Source organism: Denticeps clupeoides, chromosome 20 (assembly GCF_900700375.1).
Source record: "Denticeps clupeoides chromosome 20, fDenClu1.1, whole genome shotgun sequence".
Taxonomy (NCBI): Eukaryota; Metazoa; Chordata; class Actinopteri; order Clupeiformes; family Denticipitidae; genus Denticeps; species Denticeps clupeoides.
Window position 1 is genome coordinate 14318337 of NC_041726.1, and position 25541 is coordinate 14343877.

Below are 25541 nucleotides of genomic sequence, written 5' to 3' on the forward strand. Positions count from 1 at the left end.
CAGGGGTTTTAGTGGTGGTGGTTGTCTTCTGTATGTGTTCTGAATGAATGCTGACTTCCCTGTTCCTGTTTCCACCTCCCCATGTCCCAACGCAGATCCCAAGTTTGTTCAGTTTAAAAAAAAAAAAAAGTGAATCTCCTTTCCTTTGTGTCGTCACAAATGATTTGAAATAACTCACATAATATTCACTTTGTAAAACCTAAATCTGTGGAACCAACCTGTGATGTGGAACTGTGTTAAATTTTATTTTTAACATCGGCCCAGTGATACATCCATCCACCGCGTTTCATGGAAACCCTGCACCCAGACATCCCAACAAACTGCACCGAGGTAATGAATAGCAGCCTGCTCTTTATTCTTGGCCATAAATGATCCATCCGATTTGTAGCATTCCCCCTCCATCCTGTTCAAAAATCTAGGACAAGGTGGCTGGTGGGCAGCAGCTTCCTCTTCTTGCAGCTTTTGAGGCCACGGCTGACAGTGTTGCCCAAGACGACTGAGCGGTGGAGTCTCTGCACTCAGTTGAGAACTGTGGTTTGGGGTACTGGGGTGGCTTTTGCTCGAATTCTTTAGTACAGACCTCCTCACGTTGCACTATTCCTCCAGCACTGTAAACTGAGATGCTCTTGAAAATGGCTGCAACCCAAAGTCTGTAGAGGAAAGAGGCCTGAACCTCAGACACTTTGTCCTGTAATCCACAGAACTGCCTCTCTAATGTGCACAATTCAATCTGCAAAACCCGATACGCCTGATAGAGGAGAGCGGGGTAGGAAGGGGGTGGGGCAATAAGAGTAAAAGGGTGTTCAGACAAAACTGGATTACAGGCAGGTACTTGACTGTTAAGTCACATTACACTGAAAGGATGTGCCAGCTCTCCAATTTGTCACTCTTTGAATGGAAATCGTATTTCTCAGGTGGGCTCAGCTGGGGACAGTCAAATATCCGTAAGACTGCGTGTACCCTTTAACTCCGCCACGTCTAACGCCGTTCATCTCAGTGCTCAGTGAGACAAGGGTGGATGTATGATAATGTACGCCATCCATCATCGGCTTATTATATGACAGTGACTGCCTGGAAACTGACTTTCAATCTGATTGCAGCCACTCACAGAAATGCATGCATGAGCAATATAAATAATGGACTGGGAATGCATATCCTATATTACTGGGTACAGTTAGAGGCATTAAAATGGATTGTAATTGTCCAAATAGGCCCATGGTGCAAGAAGATGCTATACTTGAATATTGTGTTTCCTTACAAAAAAAGAGAGCGACTGCAGAAGCCGGGCTCATCCGTTCTTTGCCATAACTGCTGCCCCTGGGACTGGAAAGCCCAGCACCACTGTGTTTTTCCCCCCTTGCAGTGTAATAAGAGACCCAACAGGAGGTTGGCAGTGGGGCAGATGTAATTAGTGACTGCCAGATTTAAATGGTAGCTACCAGCTCAAGGCTAGCTCAGAGGGAGGTGGGGGAAAAAAAATCCCTGAAACAAAAGCCCACAGCACCTTTCACATTGTGGCTCCTGAGTCGGAATAAATGCACGTTCGTAGAAATCCTGTTTGCGAAACTAGATAAGGGTCTTGTTGATTTGCATGGTATGGGCAGCTACTGATTCTGCTACTTCAAGTCATACATCTGAACCGAGAAGCCTCAAAGTGCACAGTGGTAGGGAGTTTCCTTAAAAGCCCAAGGCTGCCAAGTGATTTATGTGATTTATGATGCTTTGTGTTTCAACTTCCAACAGTGGCAACATCTGGTGATTTTCCAAACTGTGATAAGTGCAATATTTTATATTTTTTGAAAGAAGTAAATTTGTTAAGTGGCTGTCGGGTGGGGGCGATAAAATTAGTTTGTGATTATTAGTGAAGACTTGTCATACTAAATGGTCATACTTATAAGGCCGTTTAGCATGGATTTTGGGTAGAGCAAGTGGTTCTGTTTTGTATTAGTAAATCCTGAGGACATGTGCTTATTGCCCTGAATAAAACACTACACAGTTCTCAGGTGATGAATGTTTCAAATTCCTTTCTCTTTTATAAAACAAATTGTTATATGTTTGAATAAAAATTTCAAATTTCCATTCAATGGAATGGGTTAATATCCAGCAAGAGAGGCCTTTTTAATAATTTTTTTTTTTACTGTTGACATACAGTTTTGGGACCACTGCTCTTGAAGCTATGGATGTGAATGGATGTGTACAACAAAACCACTTGGTATGTATCCGTGTCTTGAAGAAGATAAACTACCATTGGTGTATAAATATTTCTGTCACAGAACACAATCTTTAATGATATTTCTATAGACAGAGATTAAAATGGGAGGGGACTGATGATTGACAGCTCTCATGCATGCTCCTTTCTCATTCTGGCGCCCATCAAGATGACACATTTGCAAACATCATTAAAGATCATGTTTTTTTTTCTTGTTCTTCATCTATTTAAAAAGGCCATATTTGACCTTTACACTAGTGAATAAAATCCATAAAAGCATATTGTTGCAAAATAGTGGCCAAAATCCACTGGATATTAAATGGATAAAAGTCACCACAAAGAGTGAATTGGGGAAATGAAGTATTTTGTATTTAATTATTTTTTTTTCAACAGTTGTGCAGGACATATGCATTATCACATTAATTTTTCAGAGGCCACAGCTTGGGGAACCAGTGATGGAGAGCATCAACATTTCTGACCTGCTAGACACTGACACGGGTCTCCTGATTCAAATATTCTGTTCAATTACACAACAGATGGCATTGTGTATAAAGTGATTGAGTGTGGGTTACTGTGTCAAAAATGAACCAATATTTTACACAAGATGTCATGGAGGTCATGTTAATGAATAATCATTAGGTTTCAAATTGGCTGCTATGATATTGATCTCTTGTGTCTGGTGAATGATGTTCAGTCAGACCCTTTGCTGCCATTATCATTATGTTGTACACAGACGTGTATCAGCTGGTGTTTATTGGGGCTTGTTTTGACACGATCGCTCTGCCATTTCATTGCTGTATGAATATTGAGGAAGCGAATATTGAAATATCTGAATAACTGCTATGTTATTCTTTGATTAAGCTACATACTCATCTTTCTAAGTGGCAGTGCAGAAAAAACATTCGTATGAATGCGCATAAGGTAGAATTGACATGGCAAATTTATCGCATATAACTGACACGACAAGTATGGATGCCCTTCCTAACGCAACCCTGCACATTTACCTGGGCTTGGGACCTGCACCAAGGGACACTGTCACCCAGTGGCTGGGTCAGTGTTTATTGTATAGTGGATGAGGAAAATACTATGCAAACTGAATGGAAAGGAGAGGAACGCTCATCTCCAGAGACTCAATATCTGAGTCTCACTGAATAATAAAAAATTGCCTGTAAATTACTGGTTCTACACCTTCCTAATGAAAGATGGAAGAATCTGCCCATTTGCATCCAGGTAATTTTTTCCCTTCTAATAATTGAGGTGAAACAATGATGAGACACCTTCTACTCTTTCAGTGCTCCTTCATCTGAAACCCTGATCTCACATAACCATCTGTGACACACGGTTATGTCCTGTGATGAATCCACAGAGGAGGCGGGCTGGGGTTTCCATTGGCAGAGATATTGATCAAGATATTCACTTGAAACTGAATAACTAACATGGTTTACTGTAACAACGTCAGAGCAGGGAGGGCATAGAGACGTCCTTCATACTGACCTTGACTATCTGCTACAACAACTGCCTCCCATCCTGTTGGCCAATGATTACACAATCATGATACACAGATCCAGCAACCAAATGTAACATTAGTTTGAGGGTCTTTTTTGACTCCTCTACAATAGGATGCAAATAAGCTATTATTGACCCATTATTTTACAGACTAAGACAATATATAAAGTATTTAGCTGGCAGCAACATGGAAAATTTACTGCCCCATACAGTTCAAATGTGTCATGTGCACAGTAAAAAGGGAGTGTCAATATTTCAGAGTAAAACTTTTTTACAACTATTTATTTATTTAAAACCAACTGTAACAGCAGAGCATACATTGCATGGCCAGTTCAGTAGGGACGTTAGAGGGCATTTACCCACCATTGGGCAGATGATTGGGCATATTGATGGGCCTCAGGAGGGGGGGTGGGTGCTAGTTTAGGGTTGCGTTTACCCTTTGTTGTAATGATATTATTGAGTAGCTGCATGGTTTACAGAATAGGTTTTCAATACTATACCATAATCAATTAATAATTGCTATGGAACTGCATTGGGATTAAAATCCAGAAAGGGATTTGTGTAGCATGTGCGGAGTGCCTAGTTCAGTATATGTGAACATGATTTAGAAGTCTGATTTAGTACAAAATCATTCGGACTAACATACTTACATGAAAATGAAAAAATCTGATTTTATTTGGACTGACAAACACTGTGTCAATTTCCCGTTCATGGATTAAACATAGGTCTAAATAAAATAGAGCTGCAATTGAAAGTGAAAGAAAGTGATTGTCATTTTTATACACAGCACACAGTGACACAACGAAATGTGTCCTCTGCATTTAACCCATCACCCTTGGTGAGCTGTGGGCAGCCATGACAGGCGCCCGGGGAGCAGTGTGTGGGGACGGTTTTGCTCAGTGGCACCTCAGTGGCACCTTGCCGGATCGGGATTCAAACTAGCAACCTTCCGCTTCCTTAACTGCTAGGCCACCACTGCCCCAAAAATTTCTAAAATACCTTTAGCCTAGGACAAGGGTAAAGGAAACCAGGCCACTGAGTCATGGCATTTCTATTCATGGCATTTATCAGACCTTATCCAGAGCGCCTTACCTGGGCCTTCTGGTTCATAGGCTAGTGTGTTACCAACTAGGCTACTACCACCCGCCAGATTAGCCAGATTAGACAAAGCCGAGACAAAGACAAGACACAGGAGGCAGGCTTCTGTGCATGCAAACACAGGCAAATACGTAGTCATGGATCGTAGATTATGGGTTGAGAGCACTAGCTTTTTGTCTGGAGCGCCCTCCTGAGTGCGAGCGGGACATTCAGGGTTTCATGGACGTGACGTCGTGCTCAGAATCAACATCAGACGGGTTTAGCCAATTACTGTGAAAGCTCTTGCAAAACCCTCTACTTTAGCCATACCAGTATTCCCAGTGTCTGACCAGCATGAGAGAACCTATTAGCTGTATGGCACCAGTGTGGCTGCTTTTCCCAATACCACCTGCTCATTTGCATAGTAATATTCCTTCTTTTGTTTAGCAATGGTTCAACAGTAAGACTGTTAGGATTTGGCATTGCAGTAGTTCTATGATGCAGACATTCAATTCATAATTGATTAATAGCTCACTTTACATATTATCCTGAGCCACCATCTTGGTGGGTCAAGACTAGCAAAAATATAGTCCATGAACTTAAACTGAGCCTCCAGTTAAAAAATAGTGCCTTCAGTGAGCATGTGAGCATTACTGGACTAAAGACACCACCTGTTTATGTGATAGGGGGTTCTGTGTTCCATTTCTTAAAATACATTTTATATTGCTCAGAGAAACAGGCACAATCATGCATAATTTAACCTGAGATGGGTAGCTGCAGAACGTGATGGGGTAATTTGAACCCCCCAGTTTCAAACTTCCCCACTATAACTGGGGACTCGCTGCATTGTGGTTGCAGTTTTTTCAGGGTGCTTCGGGACATCTAACATCCCCACATTCGTGCACATTGTACATTATTAAAAAGAAGAAAAAAAACACTGCGGGCAGAATTAACCGATAGACCTCAGTTTGAAATGGGCTCTCAGATTCTTTCGCTGTATTACCTGCTCCATACAATTTGCTTTTGAGTAACTGCATTTCATATCTTGCAGACTGGGGAATAAACACATCAAGAGGACATTTTGTCGGAAAAAGCAATGTACCTCTTCTCTTCTTTAAAAAAAAAAAGAAGTATAATGTTAAATTGAGACTAGATGGATGAAATCACAATGCAGTGAATTCATGACTCGGCCCCAGTGGGAACTGAACCCTTGATCCTCGAATACAGGAGCATGATTTTCCTTGTGCTTGATGAATGACGTCCTGCGTCTACTATAACCCAATTTACCGATTATAGCACGGTGTCCTCTGAATGATGTCACTGTCCCTTCCTGAACGCTATGCATCCTCATTTGCACACGTAAAGTGCAGCAGCTCAGAGAGATGACATCACCGCTGGGGAAGGTACTAGCCCCCCATGCCGAGAGAATACGTCACCGCGTGGCGGAGAGCAGATCTATTATTGAAATCAAATTTCTTCTGCACCATTTAAATCCTAACTGTCAGCTCCCTGCCTTCATACATCCTGATCTTAAAGCAGAGAGTCATTTTTAAATTTGATCTTTATTTTATTTCTGTTAAAGTACAAAAATCATTAAGAATACATGAATAAGATTATTTGCTTATATATTTAACAAACAAATCAGGACAAGAAGTTGAATTTTCACACTTGCTTCTGAGAAAGATTCATTCTTCAGGAATGGAGCAAAACGCCTTGGACCACTGAAGCATCCACACAAGGAAACGGGAAAGAAAGCGCAAAAGTTGATGAGACAGCACCAGGAGCTCATGTTTCTCCCTCCTTCCCAGGAAGAATCACCCACAGGTGCCTTCAGAAAGCGAGAGGGTACAAAAGACGCCTGCAGCTTCGACTGGAGAAGCAGAGGACTGTGGGAAGCCTGCAGGATCTTCTTGTCTTTACAACTTCCAGCTTGTGTAGCTGGGCTCCGGTTTCCCGCTGAGCGCTGGGGTTTGCAGCCTCCGCTACGAAGCACTCATTCAGATATCCCTCTTTCTATTTTACTTCTCACCAACAGACCTGCACGGGGAACAGAGGAAGGGGGAGGATGGAGGGATCAACACTTTTTGCATAATTTATCTCACGCGTGTTTGGGGGTTTCCAGCGTGTAGCTAGGCAGAAAGAGGAAAAGCCAGTACGGCAGTACAGAGTAACTAGGACTATGGCAGACAGAGGATCCCTTATGAAAAATTATAGTAGACGTTGTGAGGCATTTCTGGCCCAGTTTCAAGTATATTTCACATACCAAAGAACCAAGTAATATATAAAAAATATTCAGTGTATTCTGTTCGTATTAATTTGATGCCGCGTATTTAATTCCAGTATACAGACACTAAGCATCGGTAGTATAAGGTCAAAGGTCAGGATTTACGTTGATCAACAGGTAAAACAGGAAACACAATCTTTAATAAAGTTTGAGCATGCGACATATTGACAGGCGTTGTGTTTAAATCGTCCTTAATGAGGAAGTAGAATGCGTGAGAGCTGTCAATCAATAGGCTCCTCCCACTTTTAATGATGTTTAAAAAAGCTGTTCTGTGTTCTGGAGGACAGGATAGTGTCCCGATCGCTACCTTGGAATATGAATATATTTAAAGCTGGACCTAAAGGCCTGATAAATGTGCAATGAGCTTTTTTTTTACATTGAAGAAAATATAATGAGTACGTGTTACATGCTTTACTGACCCTTTCTTTCTTCTGCCCATGTAAATATAGGTCAAGCAAATGAGCCCCCTGCATGCTTGCACAGGTACCACGCTGTTCTCCCCCGACGCTCTGCCCAGGAATCAAGGTCAACCGTGACCCCCCACTGGGGGATGAATGGCTCATACCTGCCCACCACTCCAAGATCGCGGTGAGGCTTTAAAATTTGTCTCCTCAGCTCACTCCTGTGCTCCACACTAAGTAGATTTGGGCTGTAGTTCAGAGAGCGTGCTGCTCGTTTGATCTGACCTCATTAAAGAAGAAAAATGACCACGAAAAGGTAACTTGCTCTAAGGAGTTTGATAGCAAGATATTAAAATTAATTAGCTGAACAATTAGGATTCTTGTCACAAATCTTCTTTTAGCCAGAGATGAGAACAAGGTTAAGACTTTAAGGGGTGAAGGAGCTTTAAGATTCATTGTTTAGGATTATTATAATTTTGTGGTGGTCTGCTGGCACTAATGTCACATTCACCAGTCTGCTGATTACATCTTGAATAAAGGTCAACAGAAAAAAAAGGGAATGAGATGCTGGGTGAGTGGTGTATTGATGGGTCTGGGATTAAATTGTCCAGAATATGGGGAGACTCTCAATTGACCCTACCCTTTATAAAATGAATATGAGCCTCATTAAAGCACGTGTTCTGCATGATGGAAACAGTTGCATTCCATTTAGGAATCTAGGTCGTTTCTGTTCAGCATACAGCAAAGCCTCTACTTTCCGCATGTCCAGATGTAAAGATGTACTTCACAGTTTACATACATTCATAGCAATGCTATGAATATCATGGTAATTTGAGCTTTCTGTTAAGTTTTCCTTTAAAAACAAGAATTTGAACAAAATTATACATACATACGGAGAAGCTACAATCTATAGTTGGTGATAATCAGTAGCCAAGAAGCCAAGTTAAAAGTCACAGTAGAACCTTCGGTACCACATACGTAAATTTAAGTGGATGTATGTACATTTATGAGCATGTATATATTCTGCGTTTTGACCTTGTGTGGTTTTAGAAAAAAAATGTATGTTTCCACCACAGAAACTAACCTTTCAAAGAAATAATTTAAAGCTCAAAGTACCATAATATTCATGCCCATGATGTGGACTTCTAACCTCAGCACAAGCAATATGTCAGTGTTTGATGTGCGTATTAGAACCATTCAGACCTTTTCTTGATAAAAAAGAAATTTAAGGTGTTCTGCTAATGTTCATTCCTTCTTTACCCAATAAATATGGTGGCTGGGGAAAGGGGCAAGGAACTGGAATCCTCCTTATTATCACATAAGTGTTTACAAAGGCTGTAAAGGCCCTGAGGAAAAAGACTGAACCATTTATTGCACTGGGATTTCAGGACTGCCCCTCATTTCCTTATAAATATCTGCCCCAGTTTTATTTAACCATTTTTTTTCTTTGTTATGATTATTGCTTTTCATCATTTTCATGCAAGGCTACTCGAAAATTTGCGGTGATGCTTTGTGAACTGGTATGCTTTTGCTGTATCTCCATATTTGACTTCAACATCATCATAAACCATTCAACAATGAATAAAGTGTATTCATGATAAACTGAATGAACACACCTTCTCATAAATTCTAGACACTCTCTTGTCTTCGTTCCCCATTGCATCTCCATGGTGATGTAAAACCAGCATCTAATACAGTAGTCCTAGAAAATATATTGTATATTTAGTACGCAGTACACCCTATTGACTATGATTAAAATTCAGAAAATGGTGTAGATGTAAATACGAAATACTGAAAAAAAAAAAAACACGTAGAATTAACAAGGACCAAAATATAATGGCAGCATCATGATGATGATCAATGATGTGAAGGCAAAATCTAAAGATTAAAAATTCGAAAAATGAAATGGGTAGAGTTGAGCCAAATGAATGCAATTAATATTTAATTTGAATCAATGGTTATAGATGTTGGGTATGGGCATGATTATTGGTATGGATATTGGACCTTCTTTGTCACCTTTTTTGTATTGGTATTTTGCATTTAGCTTGGCAGCATAATACTATTTGCAGAAGCTTATTGTTCTAGTAAAGGTTCACGTTTGTAGATTTTGGTTCCTTTTCATGTTTGGTTGACTCAACTGTCTTGCTTGGGCAGATGTTTGGGGCATCTATGTTATTATTCAGTTTTTGCCATTTGGAAAAAAATTTAAGTGAACATAAAAACTAAAAAAAGGCTATTTCTCAATTCGAGAATGAAGGCCTCCATAGTATCAGTGTGACAAAGGAAGTTAAAAAAATTACAAATTTCAAAACAGACAAAGTGCAAAATGCAGATCATCCATTATGCTCTTCTCAAGGTGAAATTTGGTCCAATTAATAAAGTTGTATTAACTCACAAGAACCCTGATGTCACTTTAATCATTCTACATGGTTCTCTATGCCCATGTGGCACTTACTGATATTCCTGCTGCAGTCGTGAAGCAGTGGGTGAATTGGGGTTCCCAGGACATCGTATGGAAATTAGCCGTGTTTCCTGGATGGCAAAGCTACATCTATATTCAATTTGACTGCATTTCCTGACTAAGTTGATATTCATGTTAAATGGGTTGAAAATAGTCACAAAAAAGTAATAACTCATATGGAAAAATGGCAATTAGAAGTACAGTTGATTTCGGTACAACCAGGTCAAAACAGGTCCAGATTTTTTCTTAGCTGTAAAAAGAAATTTAATGAGACAAAGCCATGAAAGAGGTTGACATTCATCATCAGCTTTGTAGATGGAGTCGGGTGCAACAGTGGAGACGCTGCCCTGCCTGCTGGATGACTGTACTGTCACTGTCATTAGTATGGGTCAAGCGCAGCGTCTGGGAGTGTCCTAGACAGTCAGAGGCCGTGGGGGAGCGGAGAAATGGATCAATGAGAGGAGCCCGGCGGGGCGGATTTATCACCTGATCAGAGTCCCCAGCCCCAGAGTGTTTGCCCCAGGATTCCATATGTGGATCACATCCCAGCCTTAATAACGTCCGTCCGCGGTGAAGTCCGTACGTGTTTTCCTCCTCCCTTCCTCCCCCCAGCGTCTCCATTACCAGCGTCGTTTTGCTGGGCAGCAGCTGTGAGGCCGGGCTCGCTGCCATGCCGCTATCGATCGGGCCCACGCCTACGTCCATTACTGCCCCAGCCCAGGCCCAGAAGGAGGAGGCCTGTCTGTGGGGAGCTATCACTTCCAGAGAATTACCATAGAGGCTTGTTACCTCTGCTTTTCACCTGCGGACGAGCTGCATCCCAGCCCTACTGTAGCTGAGGTACAGCCAAGTCCTGGAAAACTGAAAACTGAGACGAAAAAAAAACGTCTTTTCAGGGATGATTAACATTTTATAGCCTCTTGCCCGCTTTGAAGTCGGTTTTTAATAGGGCCTAATTGCTGCTCGCCTATTGATTTAAAAATCCCTCCGCTCGTTTTCTTGTTGAGGCATTGTCCGAAGCCCACCCCTTTCCTCTCAGCATCCATCAGACCCTCAACATGTTGCCAATTTCTTCTCTTTTTATTTATTACGCCGGCCAATGGTGCTTTGTTATATTATTAACAAATTGCAGGTTTAAAGACCTTTTTTCATTCATAAAATTGGAACTTAATTTCTAAGTGTTGTGAAGATATTTCACAAATCTGCACACCCTGCTTGTCCAGCAGAAGGATGCTGTTCCTTCAAATAAGATTCCCCCAGAAAAAAACTTTCTGGTTTAGTGAAAAACTATTTTCAAAAATATTATTGGAGAAAGTGGGTGGCGAAAAGACGAAAATGAACACAAACTCTCTTTGTTGTGCAATCTTGGATTTCTGTTTGTTCTATATTATTTGAATAAGTTGATAGTTCACTTGAATTTTTGGACTTTTTCTTTATTTAATAAATAGGTGACTATGAGTCCACACTTGTACTGCTAGCCAAAAACCAGCGCTCGCTGGTGCCAGTGCATGATCTGTACCTGCTGCCAAAAAATTGCCACAACTGCCTCAATTTTGCACCAGGCCATGACTTTGGAAGTTCAGTAAACCTACTCACAAAACACTGATTCGCATTTTAGTAGTTAATATATTAGTTCATATAATAGTTCATAAATATTAGTTTGCTCTTTTAAATTATTTTTAACTGTCTAATTTATGCTTATGCTTATTTTTTATGTTTTTTTTTACTGTACTACATTGCTACAGAAAGCAGGTTTGTTTGGATTATTTACATTAGGGCAATGCTAAAATATTAGGCGTGAGGGATTACTGAATTGAACCAGTTTTTTTGTTTGTTTGTTTGTTTTCAGCGTACAAATATGTTAAACACGCAAAACTGATTTGAGATCTGTTTAAGATCTCAAACCATGTTTTGTATCATCATATCTCGTATTATTCTTTCCATTGATTGCTGCTTGAGAGACACCAACAGCTGGAACCAAGTACTTATTGTAATAAGCACTGGTTTTCAAGGGGCGGTGGTGTGTGTGTGTGTGTGTGTGTGTGTGAGACACAATACCAAGTACTTTTATAATATATATACCTCCACACTGGGACCACCCATATATTCAATATTTATGAGGAACAGAAAGGCACATTGATTAGTTATTTATTATAAGTAATTCCTGGTAAATTACTCAATTTTTGCTCCATTTTTAATGCTAATGAGGTGACAAAAGTACAAAAGACAAAAGTGTGTTCAGAGTCCTTTGTGTGTGCGTGTGTAAGAGAGAGGGTGTGTGTGCGTGTGTATAGCCTCCCAATGAAAGCCCTCCGGGGGCAGGTCTCAATGCTGCGTCTCCAGCTGACATCATCAGAAGCCATTATGGATCTAAACGGCAATATTAACCTCCTCCCAGCCGCAGCAGCGCCACTCCTCTCCTCCTCTCCCCCGAGACGCAGAGTTTTGGTGTATTGTGGGGGGGGGTAGTTAGGTAGTGGAGACCCTCTAAATTTCAGCAGATGAAACTGTGCGCCCTCCTATAGAGGGACATGAATAATGACTGACACTTCCTTGGGGGGATTATGCATTATGAGGGCCTAGCATCTATACACTGGGGGCGCAGGAGATTGGCAAGGGTTCTATATGAAGTGGATGTACAGCCTTGGCCACGAAGAGTGTGTGTGTGTGTGTGTGTGGGGGGGGGGGGGGTGTTCCCTGATGAGTTCCTTTGAAAGCAGGTAATTGACTCTGACCTGCCCTATACATATACAACACACACCAAAACCAACAAGAGCAGCCCGTTCCAGACTCACACCGAGAGGTTCTGGAATAATCCGGTCCAGATGTCGCGCTGGTTTATCAGACGGAACAGAGAGATCCATCAGCCTGAAGCAATGGGACGTGACAGGTTTCCGTCGGATTGGCTTTTGCCAGGCTTCCATCCATCTCAGTTGCATCTTGGAGGAGGTTTAAGGAAGGCCTTGTGCCTTTATCAGTGGCACAGACAGCGGAGGTGTGTAATCCATTCGGCTGCACATCTTTATTTATTATTTCCCCTCAGTGAGAAATTAGCATAATTGTGCTGGGGGTGAGGGGTAAAATGAAGTGTGGTTTTCAGTGGTGAGCTGCTCATGAGGGGCTCAGGGGCGCAGCGTAAGCGCTACTTTGTGAATAGTTGACTCATTAAAATGCAAACCGTGGCGGTGCTCGCTGTTTTTTCTTTTTAACAAATAGCACAGAAGCAAAGCAAAGTACAAAAGAAGCTTCCGCGGTAATGCTCGACAACGACGTTCAAAATGTGATGAAAGTAAAAAAATAAACCAGGCTGCGTCAGATGTTCCGCAAGTTTTAATAAGCAGCACAGCGGTTCTAATTGTGATGCGTGCGTGCTGGAGACTTCGAACTGATCTGAGCTCGGCGCAGACCTGGGAACTGTTGTGAAGCCTTTGAAATGATCGTTTTTTTATGAGCTACAAAAAGTACTTCCGTCCTGAATGTTGTGTGTGGTGACAATAAAAATGGCAACAAGTTGGCCCACTTGACAGGTTCTCTGTAGTGTGAGTAAGATGGAGGGTGCCTGTTTTTGGGGTAATGTAATTTATTAGTGTTACTTTTTGTTGGTGCTCCACCATTTTCATCATCCAGAAAAATGTTTAATTAGTTTAAGCCCACAGCGACGCCCCAGCGACACCCACATCCTACTCCCTCATTATGGACAAACCTGTCAAAATGGCTCATTTGCAAAGGTCTCGTCTCCACTGTTTTCCTCCTTTTCTTGAATGAAGTCTTTTAAAGTGCTGCAAAAATGCACAGATCCTACGTGACGTCTGCTGTGTACAAGGGCACAGTGTGTGCAACATGCAGTATTGTATGTGTATCTGAATCTTGCACCATTAACAGTTCGATGTGCTAGGAACTTCCGACCCTCATTGGTAGCCACCTTGGCTCTGTCCTGGAAGGAGAAGCAGCACCAACAAACATGTGAACTGTGTAGGTTGCGTTATTATCTTTGCTGTGTTTTGTGGGGTTGTGAGCAGTGTGTGGGGACGGTGCTTTGCTCAGTGGCGCCTCGGCGGATCGGGATTCGAACCGACAACCTTCTGATTACGGGGCCGCTTCCTTAACCGCTAGGCCACCACTGCCCCTACCATCTAATAGAAATGTCCAGCGATCAACATTTTCTGTCTGAATCTCATTCGAGACATGATCAATAAATGTCTGTACACTGAGAGCATAAAACAGAAAGAAACGATTTTGTGTTTATTGAACACGGTCAACGTCTACCACTGTCCACAGTGACCACCAGGCCTGGTTTTCGATTAAAATGAGCTTCAAGCCTGGCTGTAACCCAAACCCAAATCCTAATGCGGAGAAAGGATCACAGAAATCTGCAAATGTGCTGAGTGGCCATTAGAAAAAAGCCTTTGAAAGCCTTTAAAAACGTTAGGGCATGGCACCCAGAAGTGGAAACAAGCCTGTAGGCTTCATGGTGAAATTTGGTCTCTGATATTTTCAACTTCCTTCAGAATCAGAGGGTCGTCCAATCCCCTTCGTCTGCCAATGAATTTCTCCACAGATCCCCCCCCCCCCCCAAATCCATTTCTCACAGAATCTTCATGTCCCGCAGTGCAACACCTTCCAATCCCTTATCTTCTGAAGGGTGAAAAGGACAAGCATTTAGTCTCCATAGCAGACAGAGCTTCCTCGTTGGTTCGTGCCATCTGGGATGCCGTGATGACCTCTGCGATTCAGATATTTTGAAACAGTGCATGCGGATTTATGTCTCTGGATGTGGTTGCCATTAGGGCATAGTCATGCCCCGCTGCTCGATTCCCCTTAGTTCCAGTCTGCCCGGGCTCGACAGGAGCGCCGTATTCAGAACGCCGTGTTGGCTGCCAGTCAGGATCCCTCATCCTGTTTGTCACAGTTTCCGATTCATGTTATTCGGTCCCCCCGCCCCACTTTTATCCCCGTCCCCACTGAAACACATGAGCGGAAAGGAGCCACAGGCGAGCTTAGACACTGTGGCCTTTTGCTTCACAGTAGATTTAGGCGCATCTTCATCAGTGGGGCTTCTATAATATTAGGATTTGGACGTCTCACAGGAAGGACCAGCCATCAGTAACAGTGGTGGAAAATCCTGTTCAGTGGGCTGTACGTTTTAAATAACCAAGGTTTTTATTATTGTCATTACTATATGAACACAGTAATTAAATTATGCTGATCGTTGTAGTTTGTTTTTAGGTTGAATTGTACAGGTCATAGGTCACATTAAACATTTTGAAATGCTTTATTGTGGTCTAATTTTTGACATCAATAAAACCTGGCATTTACATAGGCGTGTACTCACGGGACTGTGTTATATGCATGGTTGTCTTATATCCAAATCAATACAGTAACAAATACATATTGATCATTTTAACTGCTAAATGATCTATTGATCATAGGGATACAAAGTCTTGCAGAGCCGGCTCTGCTCCTGGTTGGCGATCCTCTAGTGTTGCAACAGAGACCAATTGCCCTGTTGTAACCTGTCACTGGATAAGTGTAATAAATGTTTGCTGTGGAGGTAAGACAACCATTTTTCCCCTATGATTGCACATTGATGGCTCGGGGTTGACTGCTCGTGCACCATCCTCCAAAATGCCTCCCACTGCTATGGAAATGACAGGGTCGTCAAAGCCAAACCCTCCCTGCCGTGATTTGAGAAATGCAACGTCAGTGTCTACTCTGCTTGGTGTTCATGCTCCATTCATCTCAGGGACTATGTGTTTTCCCCAGGTCCACCTCTAAATGACTACCAACTGCAGTGATTTCTCCATGCCATTTATCTCCATTTCTGCCATGACAGTGATCTTCTGCTGCCCGGGGATTTGTGGCCAATAATCTAGATTCTATTTCATGCTCGTTTCTAAAAATGCGTCCACCCAATCCCTTTTTAGGAAAGCCAACAGTTGTTCTTAGCCTCTCAAGGTTAAAAATCACCCTAATGATGCACAGCTTATTGTCTGTAAGACATTCTAAAACATACGTTAGAAGATGAATCGTTTTTCCATGAATGCATGATGCATGAAGGTCTTTTCACATTTCTATAAAATGGATGATGTACAAAACGTCCTGCTGAAAGGGGAAACCCAAAATAAAACAAGGTTGTACTAATCTTTTAGTTAACTTCATCTACTCCACTAAGTAAAGGAAAATTATTATTAACGTCTTGATTCTAATTGTGAAAATAACAGCGATTTTAGTCACCATTTTCTGTTGTAATCTGCCTTACTGAACTGAACTTGAGGTGAACTGGGTGTATTTCCACGCACAGTAACGCTCTGTGCCACCATATGAATTATATATCAAGTTACTCCATTTTGTCCAAAGAAAGATTATGGTCCTTCACATTTTGTATGTAAGCCCTTTAGTCAATAGCAAAAAGTTTTTTTTTTTCACAAAATGCATTTTGTCAAAGACATACATGCATTAAATTTGCATTACAATTACAAAATGCAATACAATAAAAACAGAATGTAATTTTGTTCACAGAATCCATTTAGTCTGAACAAAAAGTCAATACGGTCTTCCTTAAAAAAATGCTTTGTGTGAACAAAAATAATTGTCATTTCATCCACAAAATGCATTTTGTCAATGACTAAATGTAATTTTATCCACATTTTTACCCAATCTGATATTGCAGGAACAAGTGCTTGATGAGAACAGGTATTAAGGAACCACATTTCTCATATTATGTTACAGAAAGTAATGGTAGTTAAATCTAGTTTCGGCCAGTATTTCATTAACAGTTTCCATAGTGCACAGTACTGAGCCTGGACCTACTGAGCTACATTGATTTCTCTTGTCTCTTCCAAAGAGTGATGGAGCTAGAAGTTGACATGGTAGGAATATATTATTGGACATTGTGCCACCATATGTGTCCAAGGACAACATGTTGGTAATATAACTATGGGTGCTCCTTTTAGCCATTATGGTGTTGCAACCCTGGACCCATAAACACAGCACACATTATAACATTCCTGGACACCCTGCATTACATACTTACTAATGATCAGAGTACAGAGCAAATCCGGTACATCATCATTTGGGACAATGTTCGTTTCCATAGGGCTACTTTGGTCCACAACTGGTTTACAGGCCACTCCCTTTTCCCCATAGTCAACCTTCCACCTTATTCTCCATTCTTGAAAACGTAGAGTAATATTTAAAATGACTATATTTGTTTTCTTGAATTAGGTTAAATTAGTTTTCTTGAATTGTTGTTACCAGAACAAAAGCAATAAGTGTTACATTTAGACTAGAATGTCTAAAGTGAAGTGATTGTCACATGTGATACACAGCAGCACAGCACACGATGCACACAGTGAAATTTGTCCTCTGCATTTAACCCATCACCCTGAGTGAGCAGTGGGCAGCCATGACAAGCGCCCGGGGAGCAGTGTGTGGGGACGGTGCTTTGCTCAGTGGCACCTCAGTGGCACCTTGGCAGATCGGGAATCGAACCGGCAACCTTCTGATTACAGGGCCGCTTCCTTAACCGCTAGGCCACCACTGCCCCATGTACTACCTGTCTAGAATCTAGAATGAGCGTGTGAGAGTGCTCAATCATCTGGCTCATCCCAAACATCATTAATGATCATCTATGTGCAGTTCAGAGAGGTAGTATTTTGCTCTACTACTGTTTCAGTATAAACACATTTTACCTGTTCTGTGCTGTAATAAGTGTGATCAAATGTATCACCAATTAATTTGTGCTGCAATTTTGCATGATGATAATATGGGAAAATGATTATCATCATTTGTCTCTGATTGCTTGATCCAGGTTCAAGTTGTGTTAAAACTACCTCAATGTTTATGGCGTTTAGCAGAGCAAATGACCCTTATCCAGATCAGGGAGCTCGGGATCATAATGGTAGTACGTGGGGCTTGAACCTGTGACTTTGTGGTCTTCCGGTTCATAGGCAAGTGTCTTACCAACTATGCTACTACCACCCACACGATCAACACAGTTTAGCAGATGAATAGTCTCTCAAGATGGATGTACTCAATATACACATGTGTCACAATCAAGGAGGAGAATTGATTACAGGGTTTGATATATTATGTTATTTACTTTTTTCACTATGTAAAATCGACTAAAACAATCCTAAAACAGGTATACACGAACCAGCTATTGCTGGGAACAAAGGGGAACTCCTCAGTCATTTGCTTGCCTTGCTATTCAGGGGATGAAATGTACAATTTCAAATATGGGATGAGGTTGAAATAAGCACATATATGCTTCATTTGTATTAAATGACAAGGTGACATGATAAGTTTTCCAGATTAATCACGTTATTGCATAAATGTTGACAGTGCCATTAAGACTGACTTCACGCATACCCCTTAGATCAAGACTCTTTCAATAGATTTTAAGTAGTTTTGCCCCACTCATGTAACACCCTCTAAAGGGCAGTAATGGAATATTGGCATCAGTGTAAATGAACCCTTGTTTCATTTTTTAAACACATTTACATTGACAGCACTTTAAATGAGCCGAGAATCTCAACTCAAGTGTCACGATGGGGTGCGGCTTGACATCAGGGCTCCAGCCATGGAACCTGTGTGGTTAATTGGGTAGACATGGCTGGAACCGGGCTTTAAGGACCTGTTGAGCAACCCATCGAGGCTGCGACATTTTTATATGGACCATACGACAGTTGTTTTCAGTTCTGGCAATCGCTCCCGGATGTCCCGTCTCATCCCCCCGTCTGTTCGCGAACGTGACATCAACTCATTTTTAAAACATTTTAATAGTTCATTAGCCCAGTCATTTGCTTCCAAGCGCTATATATGATTATTTGATTGATTAATATGTTAAATGTATTGCTTATAAGAAATTTGATCTAGAATAGGCTATCCCTCACGGCCATTTTGATTTTTGATGGCCCTGAATACACATGCCTGTAAGTTTACCTTTCACGAGAAAATGCAGGTTTGTGCTGGTTATCTGCATCACCTGACTGGCTCCAGAGTTTATTTAGAGATCAGTTTCTTTGTGGCGATAGGCGGAGTCGGGGCCTCAGAAGGAGGGCTGTTCACTGAAGCAGTGACCGTGTTCTTCCCTCTGGATAGTCCATTCTCCTGACCTAGTTTCCCTGCGATGCACCAGACACACACACACACACACACACACTCACACACACGTACACATGCACACACAGTCCTTTTGGAGGCATTAACCCCACTTTGGCAAGTGAAGGAGAAAATGCGCGCCTCGGTGTTCTTCAGAACTCTTGTCGGCCGGGACGCCAGAGGAGGAGGGCTGGTCCATTCCCACTGACATCCACCAAGCCAGCCGGGCGGCTGCCAGCAGAATACCAAATGAGACGGGGTGCAACGACCTGGAACACGACACGTTACACAATCACCAATGAAATATTCAGATTACTGCCCCCCCCCCACATTATTTATAAAATGAAACTTTATTTAAAAACACAAGTAATGATAATTTAATGTCTGGGAAAGTACGAAGCGAGGGGGCGAGAGGACGCAGACGCTTACGCAAGGCTCTTTTGCGCATCCAGACGCCGCCTGGGGAAGCTGCAGAAATGAACCCGATGCACTCGCACATGTGTGGAACAAGGGCACCTCACCAGCTGGGGCTCATGAACACCACAGGCCCTTGCTCCGCCCACTGCAGGGAAACAGGAATAAAGTTCATAAATAAAGAAAGAAATAAATACGTGTAACCAACATAGGACCTGTCACCTCTCCACCCCCACATCCATCTTCTCACAGCTCCAGCCTCGTCCCAGCATATCCTACAAGCTCGGTTGTGTGGGGGCGAACAGGAATGTCCAACTGTTTGGTGCTCCGGCGAGGGCAAGCAAAACAAGTGCGGCCAACTGGGTTTGAGGATTTTCGGAATAATACGCCACCTCCCCCTCCCCACAGCAATACATACACACTTGTGCGAGGGTGCACGCAGACACACACACACCCCAGAGGGCTGAGTCAGAGTAAGTGGGCGAGGTGTGAGATTCGTCCTGAGGGATGGTGCTCCAGAAAAAGATAAACTCACAGCATGCAAAGCTGAGGGCGGAGGACAGCCTATTTTATCGGCTCCGCTCATCTGCTGTGTGTAGCAATCTGTGTGTCACCTTTCTGCAAAGTATAGCAATTTACTGCAGAGTAAACCTTACAAACACAATCGAAACGGAGATTGCACAACTTCCAGTCCTTTGTGGGAAGGTGCAGTAAGATACGGAAAATAAAGGGATTTCCAGAATATATTGCAACATTTTGGAAAAAAAAATCTTTGATTATTTAAAAATGGTCGTGGTTAACATGCATTAAAAATGGTAAATGCATTATATTCTTTTTACCCCATAGGATAATCATGTGAAAAGGAGTATTATCTGTAGAAATAAAGAGTTTTGATTGACCCCATTACTTTCTGATTTTGAACGAGTTGTTAAAGGGTTCATACTACATAACAGAATGCCAAAGGGAGGTCACAAATTTTCCCTGATAATGTGACTAGATGACATGAAAAAATACTCAAAACAGTAGTTTAAAATGGATTAATCCCGTTTCCAGCTCTCTCATTGGCTGTAGCTCATTGATGAAATATAGCAACTGCCATTCACCAATCATTTGTCTATTTGCCTTTTGTGTAGCAGCCATTTAATTACTTTACTGTGGAGTAATTCTGCGATTCATTGTTTCGACTTTTTATTTTTATATTTCTAGGCATCGTGTGACAATATTTACTACAATGTTATATTTTTTGCCATTTAACTGAAAAGTGTCATTTTTAGATTTCTCACAGACAGAACGAGTCCCTCTGGATCTATTACAGACTATCTAGCAGTGCCTGCGAAGCATCAACCCCAGGAGAGGAGCTGGACCAGACAGTGCGGTGGGCCGCATCTTTAAAGCCTTAACCTCTCCTTTTCCTGACCATATCCCCCTGCAGGCTTCCAAACAGTCTGTTCTGGATGGATGTAACAGGGATGGTCGGTGTGACAATGTTGGATGTACTTCTCAAGCACCTTTTTTTTATATATATAAAAGGTATAAAAATGAGAATTAAAACTAATCAATAAAGGAAGTGAGACACTCCACAGTTTTACTTTGTAGAATATGGTTGGCTGACCAATTTCCAGTACAAAAAGATTGAATTTTTATTAAAAAGAAAAACACTTACACTTACAAGAGTTGTCTTTTGCATTCATGTGTATAATTTGACATTCATATAACTAAAAAACTAAAGTTCCTGTTTCAGTTCAGATGAAATTGCAGATAAATGGCCACGACTGATGGAAGGATGAAATGACTGCAGCCCTCGCAGGTCTGAGCACAGAACTCCAGACTCCACCTTCAGGCATCAGACGGGTTGCATAACCGGTGGAAGCCACCTGCTCTGCAAACACAGAGGATGAGCTGTAATCTCCTGAGGGCCTGACGAAAGGCCAGGAGTTGCTCAGTTAAAGAATGTATGACTGTGCATTCATTCAACAATGGAACCTATTCACCAAGAAGAAGAGGAAAAAGAAGGGGAAAAAAATGAACAGACGCCCTTATCCAGAGCAGCTTACAATCAGTAGTTACAGGGAAAGTTCCACTGGAGACACTCAGGGTTAAGTGTCTTGCTCAGGAACACAATGGTAGTAAGTGGGGTTTGAACCTGGGTCTTCTGGCTACTAGCCTACTGGAATTCAAAAGGTTCAAACTACAAAACTACGATTGGTAGTAGCCTAGCAGGTAACACACCTGCAATATAAACCCGATGACCATCAAGTCACAGGTTGAAACCCCACTTACTACGATCAGGACAGTCCCTGTAACTACTGATTGTAAGGCACTCTGGGCGTCGACTAAAAGGCTGTGAATAGAAATGGAAAACTGAAAACTGGTTGTGGCTAGAATAATTCATGACCACCCATGGTCAAAGCCTGGTCCACTTATCATGAAATGAAAGGACATACTCTATTGGTTTAGTAAATGTACCATAATGATCTTCTTAATATAAGTAGTTTTAAAATAGATATTGTGCCATTTGACCGCCACTGAAAACAACGCCTCTGGTGATATTTCATCAGCAACAATTATCAAAGCAGTTCAGATGTTGCATAAAAGTCCTACATCTGAGCATATTTAGCAGGAAAGTGTGCAACCAAATGAAATCGCTTGAATGCTGTTGAAGCTATGCTGCTCCTCCACCCGTTTCCTCAATAAAGCATTGGCGTTTGGACGTGCCGGCGAATCAACCCAGAATGCAGTAAACTGTACAATTCACTTTGAAGCATCTACCCGTGTTAGAAGTGTCAGGATAGTGAAGAAACAGTCTAACAGTGTCAAACAACAAATTCACAGGAAAGGCTCCTGTGCTGTCAGAGTACAGGGTCATTTTTGGCTTGTTGTTCGGGAATTTACAGTTAAACTGGTTTTAAATGAGCACCTTTATATACTTCTCTGACAAAAGAAAAAAGGAATCATTAATCCAGCATCATTTCAGCAGAAAACAAAATGGGAGAACACTTGAACGTCTGGTGAAATCAAATTCTACAAAATAGAGAGCTGAGCATCATTCATGGAAAACCAAAAACCGCTTTCCCGGGTAAACACACCAATACAATAGCGATGTGTGCGATAGACCTGGCAGCTCTGACTTTTAAAGGTGAGGTGACGAGCCATTTTGAGTGTTGTATTACACATAGTTATGAATAATTAATAATTATTTTTAAATTCTGCTTCATTCTAGCCAAGAATAGACTTGGCCCACGTTACCTGCTATGTGCCAGATTGGCAAAATAGAGCCCATAGCCACTGACACTTCTATTAAACACATTTATTCAACTTAATATGAACATGAATGTACTGATTTTTCAGGATCATCATGGAATTCAATAATTACAATTAAATATTCACAAAATAGGGTCCAGACATGCATCACACTGTAACGGTACATTAGAAAATGACACCCATGGGACACAAGATAATGCTTGGGCATGCAGACATGCAATCTAATAGATAGATTCATAAACAGGTTTGGAAAAAGACAGCAAGTGTTCTTTCAGCAGTGAAAAACAAAAATGGCACTGCCTGCAACCTCCCTGTACCCCTTCGCTGCAGCAGTGGCATGCTGTGCACCCTGCTGCCATCACGCTGAGCCACCGGGACGTCACACCCGCAGAAGGAAGCCTCGGCTATTGACAAGCAGCGCCTTTCAGTTGTTTATTCTGGTGAATGTGCTAAGTTAAGGAGACAGGCATCCCTGCTTAATTACGCCGGTTCACAGGAAGAAGCCAGTGAGCATTAAAAACATTCAGCAGGAGAAGTGGAGTGCTGGGTGGGTAAAAAATGACAGGTTTTTGTAAAAAATATGATACCACGACATATAAATTCTGAACTTTTCCCACTTTTAATGTGACCTATTACATCTAGAATTCAATTAAAAAACAAATCTGTTCGGGGACAAAAAAAGAAAAACTTGCAATAAGTGTGTATGTGTATAACTGTGCATATCCATAAACTACCGCTAAATTACCCTTCATGCTTTATGTTAAAATTCTATACATAAAATGCGCCAGAAGGATAAGACAGTAAAAAAGTCTCAGCTACAAAAAATATTCCCCCCCATATTTTATCACTTAGTTCATTAGAAGTTTTAATAGCAAAACTTAAATCTTTTGAACCGAATTTTCCAAGCATAATTGGGGAGTCCTCCAGAAAAACCTATAACTCTATTCCCACACCAAGGGAAGTATCCTGTCGCCTGCTCAACGGCATACAATAATTTCATTCATCAAGATTGGATTCAACACCTTCTTCCAGCCTTCAGTCATCCATTAACAGTGTTTCATGGCCCAGGAAACTCTCTTTCTGTTTTTCGACACCTTTGCTTTCCTGCTGCAATTCGACTTGTCAAAGGTCTTCTGTCTACAGCTGAAACGTAGACTTGGTGAGGCTACAACCACAAGGTCTCTTCTCTGTTCTCTTCCTGTCCGAGAATCCTCCAGTTTCCAAAAGTGCCTTTTGGTGATGATGTAGCCTGTTCTAGTTGGCACCATGGCTTTCTTCACACGGGAAGGAAAGACCTGCACTTTTGAGAGTTATAATGGTCTTTCCCTCTTCTATTGGTAATACCTTTTTCTTGTAATGTTTTCTTAAGCAAAACACTATTACTTCTGAAAGGCCTAATTTTTTAACTTTTTTTTTTTTTTTTACCGCTGCCAATTCACCAATTCATACCATCTCAAGCTATCCATGATATCAATAAAAAAAGGGGGGAATGTGGGTGTTCTAAAATGTTTGACAGGTAGAGATTCTAGAGTTTCTCATTTCTGTGTTCTGAAATATGTGGCATTCTATGCGATAGAGTTCCATGGAATCACAGAAAAATTCTGAAATGGCGTGTAGTAAAAATAATGTAATTCAGGCCATTTATTACCGCAAAGGCTTGTCAGCATATGAATTCCCAAATGAATTGTTTAATAAATGAATTAATTTAACAGGTCATGTTATATTAGCATGACGTGCCATAGAAATATCATGGTGCGGGACAGAAATGAAAAGACCCAAGGGGCTGTATAAATGATGCTTTGTCCCATTATTTGAAAGAGAAGATGAGATTGAAGGATCTTTCTTTTTTCTTTTTTTTTTTTTCAACAAGAGGCACAGTTTGCTACAGTAGTCGTGAGCACTGCGCAGTACATGTTTTACTGTGTTCGCTCCAATTTTCTTTGCACTCGGGGCAGAGTTATGAGTGTGGCCTTGGTTACAGCCCCAGCCGCGGCATAAAAAGACCTAGTGGCCGAGATCTGCACATTCTGCAATAAAGAAAAAAAACTTGTCTGTCTCATAAATCCTCCTTTTTATGAGCTGAACTTGATGAAACCATTTCCCTCGACACATAGGTTTTGCCGCACCCATTGTTGGTTTATTTCTCTATGGCCGAGTGGGTTTTATGTGCCGTTTGTGGTGGGTGTAGCTGATGAAAGGGCCGGTGAGGGCCTGATCCGCCTGGACATTGTGCTGGCCCAGCAGCTGCAGACCCCCACAACGGAGCCGTCACAGCTTTCTCCTCCTTGGCTTTCAGTAGCCCACGGTCTGACAGAGAGAATGAGGAAAATGCAGAGAGTCGCTGTCAGCCACTGATCAACACAAGAAATGAAAAGGTGTGAAACTGGGAGGGGCGGACAGACACGATTAATAAAACAGACATAAAACCGTGTGTGTGAGTGTGTGGGTGAGGGCAGTTATGCAACGCTGAGATATTTGCAATATGATTACTGCCTTGTAAGGACGGGGCATGTTTTTTTTTTTCATTTTGGTGCACGTAATGGGGTTTCACATGTGATGTAGTATTGACAATAGTGCTTTCACCAGAAAAAGAGAAATGGCCACTATTTTTTACCATGAACTGAGTTAAAGGTGCGAAAATTGCACGTGGAAGAATGTGGAATGGGATATGTGGGTTTGGGGGGGGGGGGTGTTATACACCATTTTTTATACACCATTTTATTACAAGCACGAATATGCGTGTAGACACTTTCGGGGTACATCGGAAATCTGGTCACCCAAAACTACCGATGCTATGCCAATTTTACACAACTTACTTAACAACTT